Source organism: Tursiops truncatus, chromosome X, assembly GCF_011762595.2.
Source record: "Tursiops truncatus isolate mTurTru1 chromosome X, mTurTru1.mat.Y, whole genome shotgun sequence".
Lineage (NCBI taxonomy): Eukaryota > Metazoa > Chordata > Mammalia > Artiodactyla > Delphinidae > Tursiops > Tursiops truncatus.
Window position 1 is genome coordinate 723,714 of NC_047055.1, and position 10,624 is coordinate 734,337.

Sequence of the window (10,624 nt, forward strand, 5' to 3'; positions counted from 1 at the left end):
ATGTGATCTGCGTGCAGGATTGCTTAGGGGGGCTATTGGGGGTAGAGAGCTAACTACTTCTATCTAGGAAAAGAATCAACAGGTTAGACAAGGCATGGTGTGCATTCAGGAGAGTATAAGTCAGGAGTTAGGTTAAACTGCCTGGTGATCTCATTCCTATAACTAGGTTCTTTTAAGGTTACAGGGGAACAGAAATGGGCAAACAGGAAAGGGGTAAAAGAGCTGCTTTCATTATAACAAAATATATATTTGGTTTTTGTCTCCATTCCTGGCACTGTGGTCCTAAAACGCTTGGAATTTCCTAAGTGATAAGTGCAATAAAGGTGGCTTCTGTTATGTTAATGAGACTTTTGAAAGTCCCTAGGTAACCTTAGGATGGGGGCTGGTTGCCAGGGGAACGGCCTTGCAGGGTTAGAGGGTTAGAACTTTCAGTTCCCACCCCCACCATGACCCCAGGGGAGGGGAGAGGGGCGAGAGGCTGGAGAATATTGGAGTTCAATCACCAACGGCCAGTGATTTAATCAATTGTGACTTGTCAAAGGATCACAGAAAAATAACAGAAAGTCAATGAATCATCAAAGTAGTAATTAGTGAAAGTTTATTGTGCACACACCAAAAAGAGTTTGTGAACACAGAGCACTCAGACCAACACGTGGAATGAGGCCGGGTGGGGGGGGGGCACTGTTATAAAGCAGCTTACACAGCATGAGGGCAGTGACTGCTTATTCTTCACAGTGATTGGTTATAATATTAGAATTTTCTTAAATGGTTGGGAATTGGTCAGTGGCTAACCTCATATCAGCCTTAGGAAACAGTTTAGCTTATGCTTTCCAGAAGCATAAGCGAGAAATGACCCAGGTCAGGTTAGTCTCCTAAAATAAGCTCAATTAAGCCTTGCTTGCGTGACTAAACTGGTTTTGTCTGTTCATGGAGTTTTCAAGGCTGGTCTCAGTTTTTTATTTTTTATTTTTTTAAATTTTATTGGAGTATAGTTCATTTACAATGTTAATTACTGCTGTACAGCAAAGTGATTCAGTTATACATGTATATATTCTTTTTCATATTCTTTTCATTATGGTTTATCACAGGATATTGAATATAGTTCCCTGTGCTATACAGTAATTAGGGCCTTGTTGTTTATCCATTCTATATATAATACTTTGCATCTACTAATCCCAAACTCCCAATCCTTCCTTCCCCCACTTCTCCCCCTTGGCAACCACAAGTCTGTTCTCTATGTCTGTGAGTCTGTTTCGTAGATATGTTCATTTGTGTCATATTTTAGATTCCACATATAAGTGATATCATATGGTATTTGTCTTTCTCTTTCTGACTTACTTCACTTAGTATGATGATCTCTAGGTCCATCCATGTTGCTGCAAATGACAAAATTTCCTTCTTTTATATGGCTGAGTACTATTCTGTTACATATATGTACCACATCTTCTTTATCCATTCATCTGTCAGTGGACATTTAGGTTGCTTCCATGTCTTGGCTATTGTAAACAGTGCTGCTGGGAACATAGGGGTGCATGTATCTTTTTGAATTAGAGTTTTCTCCGGATATATGCCCAGGAGTGGGATCGCTGGATCATATGGTAGCTCTACTTTTAGTTTTTTTGAGGAACTTCCATACTGGCTGCACCAATTTACATTCCCACCAACAGTGTAGGAGGGTTCCCTTTTCTCCACACCCTCTCCAGCATTTGTTATTTGTAGCCTTTTTTTTTTTTTTTTGGCTGCACTTTGCGGCTTGCAGGGTGTTAGTTCCCCAACCAGGGATCAAACCTATGCCCTCAGCAGTGAAAGCTCGGAGTCCTAACCACTGGAACGCCGGGGATTTCCCTGCTATTTGTAGACTTTTTAATGATGGTCATTCTGACCAGTGTGAGCTGGTACCTCATTGTAGTTTTGATTTGCATTTTTCTAATAATTAGCGGTGTTGAGCATCTTTTCATGTGCCTATTGGCCATTTATGTCTTCTTTGGAGAAATGTCTATTTAGATCTTCTGTCCATTTTTCGATTGGGTTCGGTTTTTTTTTGTTATTGAGTTGCATGAGCTGTTTGTATATTTTGGAAATTAAGCCCTTGTCAGTCGCATCATTTGCAAATATTTTTCTCAGTCCAAAGGTTGTATTTCATTTTGTTTATGGTTTCCTTTGCTGTACAAAAGCTTATAAGTTTGATTAGGTCCCATTTGTTTATTTTTGCTTTTATTTCTATTGCCTTGGGAGACTAACCTAAGAAAACATTGGTACAATTTATGTCAGAATGTTTTGCCTATGATCTCTTCTAGGAGTTTTATGGTATCATGTCTTATGTTTAAGTCTTTAAGCCATTTTGAGTTTATTTTTGTGTATGGTGTGAAGGTGTGTTCTAACTTCATTCATTTACATGCAGCTGTCCAGCTTTCCCAAAACCACTTGCTGAAGAGACTGTCTTTTTCCCATTGTATATTCTTGCCTCCTTTGCCAAAGATTAATTGACTGTAGGTATGTTTGTTCATTTATGGGGTCTCTGTTCTGTTCCATTGATCCATATGTCTGTTTTGTGCCAATACCACACTGTTTTGATTACTGTAGCTTTGTAGTATTGTCTGAAGTCTGGAGGGTTATGCCTCCTGCTTTGTTCTTTTTCCTCAGGATTGCTTTGACAATTCTGGGTCTTTTGTGCTTCCGTATAAATTTTAGGATTATTTGTTCTAGTTCTGTGAAAAATGTAATGGGCAATTTGATAGGGATCACGTTAAATCTATAGATTGCTTCAGGTAGTATGGCCACTTTAACAATATTAATTCTTCCCATCCAAGAGTATGGGATATCTTTCCATTTCTTTGAATCATCTTCAATTTCCTTTATTAATGTTTTGTAGTTCTCAGCATATGTCTTTCACCTCCTTGGTCAGGTTTATTCCTAAGTATTGTTTTTTGATGTAATTTTAAAATGGATTGTTTGTTTACATTCCCTTTCTGATATTTCATTGTTAGTGTTAAGAAATGCAGCCAATTTCTTTTATTTTTCCCCGCTCCCTCCTCCACCCCTCTGCCCCTGCAACCAATTTCTGTATGTTAATCTTGTATCCTGCTACCTTGCTGAATTCATTGATTAGTTCTAGTAGTTTTTGTGTGGAGTCTTTAGGGTTTTCTATATATGGTATCATGTCATCTGCATATAATGACAGTTTTACCTCTTCCCTACCAATTTGAATAACTTCTATTTATTTTTTTCTTGTCTGGTTGCTGTGGCTAGGACTTCCAATACTATGTTGAAGAGAAGTAAGAGTGGGCTTCCTTGTCTTGTTCCAGATTTTAATGGGAAGGCTTTCAGCTTTTCACCATTGAGTATTGGATTGGCTGTGTGTGGGTTTGTCATAAATAGCTTTTCTTATGTTGAGATATGTTCCCTCTATACCCACTTTGGTAAGAGTTTTAATCATGAACGGATGTAGAATTTTACTGCATGTTTTTTTCTGCATCTATTGAGATGATTATGGGGTTTTTTTCTTTTGTTGATGTGGTGTATCACATTGATTGATTTGCACATATCAGACCATCCTTGTGACTGTGGGATGAATCCAACTCGGTCGTGGTGTATGCTCTTTTTTATGTGTTGTTGGATTCAGTTTGCTAATATTCTGTTGAGAATTTTTGCGTCTATATTCATCAGAGATATTGGCCTGTAATTTTCTTTTCTGGTAGTGTCTTTGTCTAGTTTCAGTATCAGGGTAATGGTGGCTTCATAGAATGTCTTTGCAAGTGTTCCTTCCTCTTCAGTCTTTTGGAAGAATTTGAAAAGGATCAGTATAAGTTCTTCTTTGTATGTTTTGTAGAATTTGCCTGTGAAGCCATCTGGCCCTGGACTTCTGTTTGTAGGGAGTTGGGATTTTTGTTTGTTTGTTTTATTACAGAGTCTATTTCACTTCTAGTGATTGGTCTGTTCAAATTATCTGTTTCTTCTTGACTCCATTTTTTTGGGCTGTATGTTTCTAGAAAGTTGTCCATTTCTTCTGGGTTGTCAAATTTGTTGGCATATAATTGTTCATAGTATACCCTTATGGTTTTTTGTATTTCTGAGTTATGAGTTGTGATTTCTCCTCTTTCATTTCTTATTTTGTTTGAGTCTTCTGTCTTGTCTTCTTGGTGAGCCTGGCCAGAGGTTTGTCAATTTTCTTTACCTTTTCAAAGAACCAGCTCTTGGTTTTATTGATTTTTTTCTATTGTTTTTTAAATCTCTGTTTTATTTATTTCCTCTCTGATCTTTAGTAAATCCTTCCTTCTGCTGACTTTAGGTTTTGTTTGTTCTTTTTCTGATTTTTTTTAGGTTGTGGGTTAGGTTGTTTGTTCGAGATTTTTCTTGTTTCTTAAAGGCCTGTATTGCTGTGAACTTCCCCCTAAGAACTGCTTTTGCTGCATCCCATAGATTTTGTGTGGTTGTGTTTTCATAGTCATTTGCCTTAAGGTATTTTTTAATTTCTTCTTTGATTTCATTGTTGACCCATTGGTTTTTTAGTAGCATGTTGTTTAGTCTCCATGTAATTGTTTTTTTCTCGTTTCTTTTTCTGTGGTTGATTTCTAGTTTCATGCTGTTGTGGTCAGAAAAGATACTTGAAATATTTTCTATATTCTTAAATTTGTTGAGGCTTGTTTTGTGCCCTAGTATGTAGTCAATCCTAGAGAATGTTCCATGTGCACTTGAAAAGAATGTGTAGTCTGCTTTTTTTGGACGTAATGTCCTGAAAATATTAAGTCTGTTCTGTTGTATCATTTAGGATCTCTCTTGCCTTATTGATTTTTCTGTCTCAAAGATCTGTCACAGATGTGAGTGGGGTGTTAAAGTCTCCTACTATTATTGTATACCCATCAATTTCTCCCTTTATGTCTGCTAGTATTTGCTTTATGTATCTGGGTGCTCCTATATTGGGTGCATATATGTTAATGAGTGTAATATCCTGTTCCTCTGTTGATCCTTTTATAATTATATAGTGTCTTTCCTTATCTTTCGTCGTGGGCTTTTGAGTGATCCTATATTGGATGCATACATGAGTTTTTATTTTAACACTGTGTAATGAAGCCTCCATAAAAACCCAAAAGGATGGGGTTCAGAGAGCTTCCAGGTTGGTGAACCAGAATGCATCCACATGTCAGGAGTGGATACACCCCAGTTCCATGGGGACAGAAACTCCTGTGTGTCAGGCCCTGCTGGACCTCACCCTGCGCACTTCTTCATCTGGCTATTGTCCATCTATATCCTTTATAATATCCTATATAATAAACTGGTAAACATTTAAGTGAATGTTCCTCTGAGTTCTATGAGCTGCACTAGTAAATCAGTTGAACCCAAGGAGGTGTCGTTGGGAAACTCAGATTTAAAGCCAGTTGGTCAGAAGCACAGGTAACAACCTGGACTTGGAACAGGTGTCTGAACAAGTGGGTGCAGTCTTTTTTTTTTTTTGTAAAATTCAACCTTTCCTCAAATTGCCACTTTTGGATGATTTCTGTATTGACCAACTTTACCCACACAACAAATAACCTCACATCTCAGTGACTTACAGAAACAAACAGTAATTTATTTTTTAAAAAATATTTATTTATTTATTTGGCTGCATCGGGTCTTAGTTGCAGCATGAGGGATCTTCGTTGCGGCACGCAGGCTCTAGAGCGCACAAAGTCATTAGTTGAGGCCTGCGGGCTCTCTAGATGTGGTGCACGAGCTCTGGAGCGTGCAGGCTCAGTAGTTGCAGCACACGGTCTTAGTTCCCCCAGGGATCGAATCTGCATCCCTTGCATTGGAAGGCGGGTTCTTAACCACTGGACCACCAGGGAAGTCCCAAGTGGGTGCAGTCTTGCGGGACTGAGCCCTTCACCTGTGTGACCCAGTCAGTGTCCAATAATTTGGAGCAAAGTGTCCTTCCAGATGCCAGTAAGAATATTTCTTTCCACTTTTGCATCCCCCACCATAGTGTGTAGCTCAGAAGCCACTTAATATTTGTTCAGTGAGTGGCAGGAAAGGCATAGAAATGATTCTTGGAATGTTTAATGACTCTTAATTTATCATCAGGAGAGAACTGGGGAAACAAATTCTTTGGAAGTTAGGCAGCAACAGAACTAGAATTCTTAAGTGGTTTATCTACACTTTATAGCCTCATAATCAAAACCTATTCCAGTGGATCCTGATGGTGCTAACACAAGGCTGCTGAAGCTGTGTGACTTCACATAGTGGTTGAGGGGGGACAGTATCGAAGGGGCCATTTGGTTTCCTCAAATAGGTGCTAGAACCACCATCACTCTACCCTCCCCCACAAATAAAGAAAAAAGATGAGCTCTTAAGCAAGAGCTGAAACAAATTCTGATGGGTCCTTGTCTCAGTCCATTCGGCTTGCTATGACAAAAAGATCATAGACCAGGTGGCTTCAACAACAGACATTTATTTCTCAAAGTTCTGGAGGCAGCAAGTCCAAGATTAAGGTGCTGGCGGATTCAGTGTCTGGTGAGGGCCCTCTTCCTGGTTCATAAATGGCTGTCTTCTTGCCATGTCCTCACATGGAAGAAGGGACAAGGGAGCTCTCTGGGGTCTATCTTATGAGGCCACTAATCCCATTCACGAAGGGATCAGTGCCCTCATAAAACAGACTCATGACTTCATCACCTCCAAAGACCCCACCTCCAAATACCATCACCTTAGGGGTTAGGATTTCAACATGAAATTTGAGGAACCACATTCAGTCCATAACAGGGAGGATCCCTCCTTCCCTCTGCCAGCATGCTAGAGAGAAGCTACATTGCTGTGAACAAACTAAGATAGTCCCTGATATTCAAATACCATTACTGTTTTGGGACCACGTGTTCTTTAAAGCAGCATTTCTAGGAATTGCTGTAACAGGTGGAAAAAAGGCTTGCCTGGCAAGGTAAGTCTGGGAATGCTAGGTTACACAGAAGTAAACAGGTTTCTTTCCTGTGAAGACTTCAAAGCTTTTCATATGCTCATGTGAAGTATGATTCTTTGGAAAGGACTACTGTATGCAATACTTGCCAACTTGTACCAGCAAACCCGTTTTGCAGATAGCATCTCTCGGGAGGGGAACATTCTCCAGAGACTTGGAGAAATGCTGCCTTAAGAGATGTTTGGTCCACAAACTAGGGAAAGAGTGCTATATTCTCATAAAATCATTTGAAGTCTTGTGTTAATAGTAGAAAATTTAATGAAACATTTTATAACTACATTTACATCATATACAAATCTAAATTACATTTAAAAGTATCAATTGATAGTGGTGTTGGATTCACATTAGCAATCACTACATGATCAAAGAGATTGCTCTCCTGTGCTTTACTACAAAATTATTTTTATTGAGTTAACTACTCAAGTTTCAGACTTTTAATTTTTTCCCCAAGTATACTCCTTTCTTTAGGGCTCCTAAAGCTTCAAACAATTATTCCTGCCTATCTTTAAACTCAGAACTGTCTCAGTTTCATTCAACATCTATTAGCAGACATTGATTTCAATCTTCTTCTTCTTAGCTATTACTATGACATACAGGGAAATAAAAGAGACATCAAAGAAGCTTAACACCAACCGTTTTTTATTTATTAGGGACCATGATTAGCACTGAATCTCAGTCTTCAGGGGAGAGCTGGGAAGGTGAGAAATACGACCTCATCCTCCACTTAGAGACTTCTTAAAAGCCTGCTGTAAGTGGGCTCTGAGTGATGCTGTTTCATCACTTGGTTAACTAATGACTGAGACAGACCTCTCCACTGGAAAGGTAGTTTTCCCTTGGTCACGGGAGCTCATTTGTGGGGTGATACGGTGGCACCATATGAACACTCCATTACCCCACAACCTTCTGTCCAAGAGCTTTACATCTACTGATGACAGAAGGCCCTGGTCAGCCATCATGCCGCTCATGCATCCACTCCACACAATTCCTGTAACATTTAATAAACTAATATTATGCTCTGTTCAGTACTTGGAAGGCATCTGAAATTGTATGGCACTTGATTTAAAAGGTATTAAAGGCCTGTTCAGCAGAACTGTGACGTTATTACACCAGCTTCCAAGTCTGTAGTTCAGTGGTTCCCAACCTTAGATGCTCCTCAAACACCTGAGGCTGCCCCGCCGCTACCAGTGCAACCAGAGTCTCCAGGACGGCAGGCAGGCAAGCAAGGATGCAAACCACTGCTCTCAATCATCATAATGGCATTTCTGACCATTTCAAATTCAGGACGGTAGTTTTGGTGTTTCAATAAGCTGACTTTACAGTTTTCTAAAAACGTGAAGAAAGTGCAACACTCAGTTTTCGCTAGAAAAATAGTGCTCTTGAAATTCATGATTCCTTAAGTATCAAATATCAGAGACATAAGCCACACTGTATGATTTCTGGGAAATCAGGTCCAGAATAAGGTATGTTTTCTGCCCAGTTCTCCAAGAGCTCACACTACTATTGTATAAGTGATTGATTAAGAAGCCCCCAGACCTAGAACCATGACGAAGAAATGAAGCTGGTAAGCTGGTGGAGGGAGCAGAGAGGGCAGCAGTCTAATTTTGCCTGCAGGGTCCAAAACTGGCCCTAAGTAAATTTCCCTGAGAGAAGAAACTAGTGTTTCATCGTGAAACATTAATGATTCTCAGATATTTAAAATCCATCCCTACACCATTTTTTTCAATCAGAAACTTATTACATCTCCCAAACGACACAAAAGCAGGTTTCCAAATAAGAGTTCAACCATTAGTCACGTCCATCTTTCCGGCAAAAGTCAAACAAAAGGATGATGGGGAGAACATTTTCACAGTAGTTAAGCATTTCAAAACCATGAGCACCCACCCCAAGAGTATGTTAGCTAGAATTATGTAAGATTCACTCCTTTAGTCATGTCCTGTGTTCTGCCAGGTCCAGCAGGGGGGAATGTCAGCCTGTTAATGAGTGTCCCGAGGCTGAGGGGCGGGAGCAGAGAAGTGGCCCGGATGGGCAACGGGAGGAAAGTCAATGACAGTGACACTCATGACAATGGGGCCACTCAGGCGGAGGTGTCCCCACGCTCAAACCGTGTTAGCAGTGAGGATACAGAGCCTTAGAAAGACTGAAGACACGGGGGTCTACTTGTTGGACCTGATCCCTCTCCCCCTCCTTTGCTTATAGCTCCCCATCCCACCTGGTCCATCACAAGGAGGGACGCTGGGTCAAAGGGTGGTCCAGAGTGGCAGAGATGCCAGGAGGGGACAGAAGGAGCACATGGGGGCTCTGGGGTGAGCAGAAAAAAGGGAGAAGACCCTCATAGGCACTCTGGCCACCAGCTGTCAGAGGTTCTCCAGTCCAGGCCCAACTACAGGCAGGGAAGCCCCGAACAAGGGGAGCCAAAACCCAAACACGGTCAAAGTGACGACTGGAAACGCTTAATCCCTCCGTCAGTCAAAGAAAATCTGCCATCTCTTCAGCCCCCATCACTAAGGAGGCACAGCCTGTTACTGGATTCTGGGTACTGGAGAAAAATGCATCGTGAAACAGGCCTTGCCAGTCACATGGAAACAGAGCATCCACGGGTGAAGTTGCCTGGTCCTGGTGTCTCAGTTTTGCGTGAAGGGGTGGCAGCTGTTCTTTGGGGGGAAACCTCTCACTTCGCCACCTGAAGCAAAGCTGCTGACAACAGGGCCTCCATTTAGAGGCTCCCCTAACTGCCTGAGGGAGCTCTCCTAAATGCCACCAGTGATGAGCACCAGAGCGCCGCCACTGTTCAACCTCAGCACCCACTCTGCCCCTCCACCTGTGGTGGCCCCACTCAGCGGGCAGAACTCAGAGCCATCCTGATTGCAATAGGATGAGGCCAACCCGTAACACTGACCTCAACCATGTCCCTCAGGTGGAAGCTAGAATCTTACTTCAGTCTATTATCTATTATAACCCGCTCAAAGCAGCTTAGAGCAACCTGCTAATCTTTGTCATCACCAATAATCACAGGAAAAAGAGATGGAAAAAGGCCACCCCACCCCACTACCTGCAGCCCCCATTCCACTGGTCTGGGTGGGGTCAGATGGGTATGATAATAGGGTATTGCATTTATGATTTTTAAGATGAGTTCTTACCTTTTACAGACACATACCAAAATATAATAAAATGACACATTTGGTATTTGTTTCAAAACAATTGATAAAACAAGATATAATTTGATGATCATTATAGGTGGTTGATGGACACGTGGGGGTCATTGTACTATTTTCTGTATTTTTATATATGTTTGAATGTTTCCATAATAAAAAGTGAAAAAAATTTGAGTTCTTCTACAAAAATATGGAACAATGTGGCTCATAGCATTATGATTTGTATATAATTCATACATGTTACAAGCAAAACTTAATGTTGCCTTAAAATACTACCATAAGGAGAAGAATGCAAATGGATGAATTCTAAAAAATTCCACACATCCACTAGTAGCTACAATTTCCAAATTCAATACATCATTCCCAAGGTAAGTTAAAAGGCAAACATTTTAAAAGGAAGGCCTTAAGAACATACATTTTGCAAGGGGTCACCTGCAAGTTTAAGAAGTTAATTCCAAGTTTTCCGAATTTTCAGAACTCCTAAAGTCTCACAATCCTGTGGATCAGTGCCTTTTCCAGATACTTTCCTATG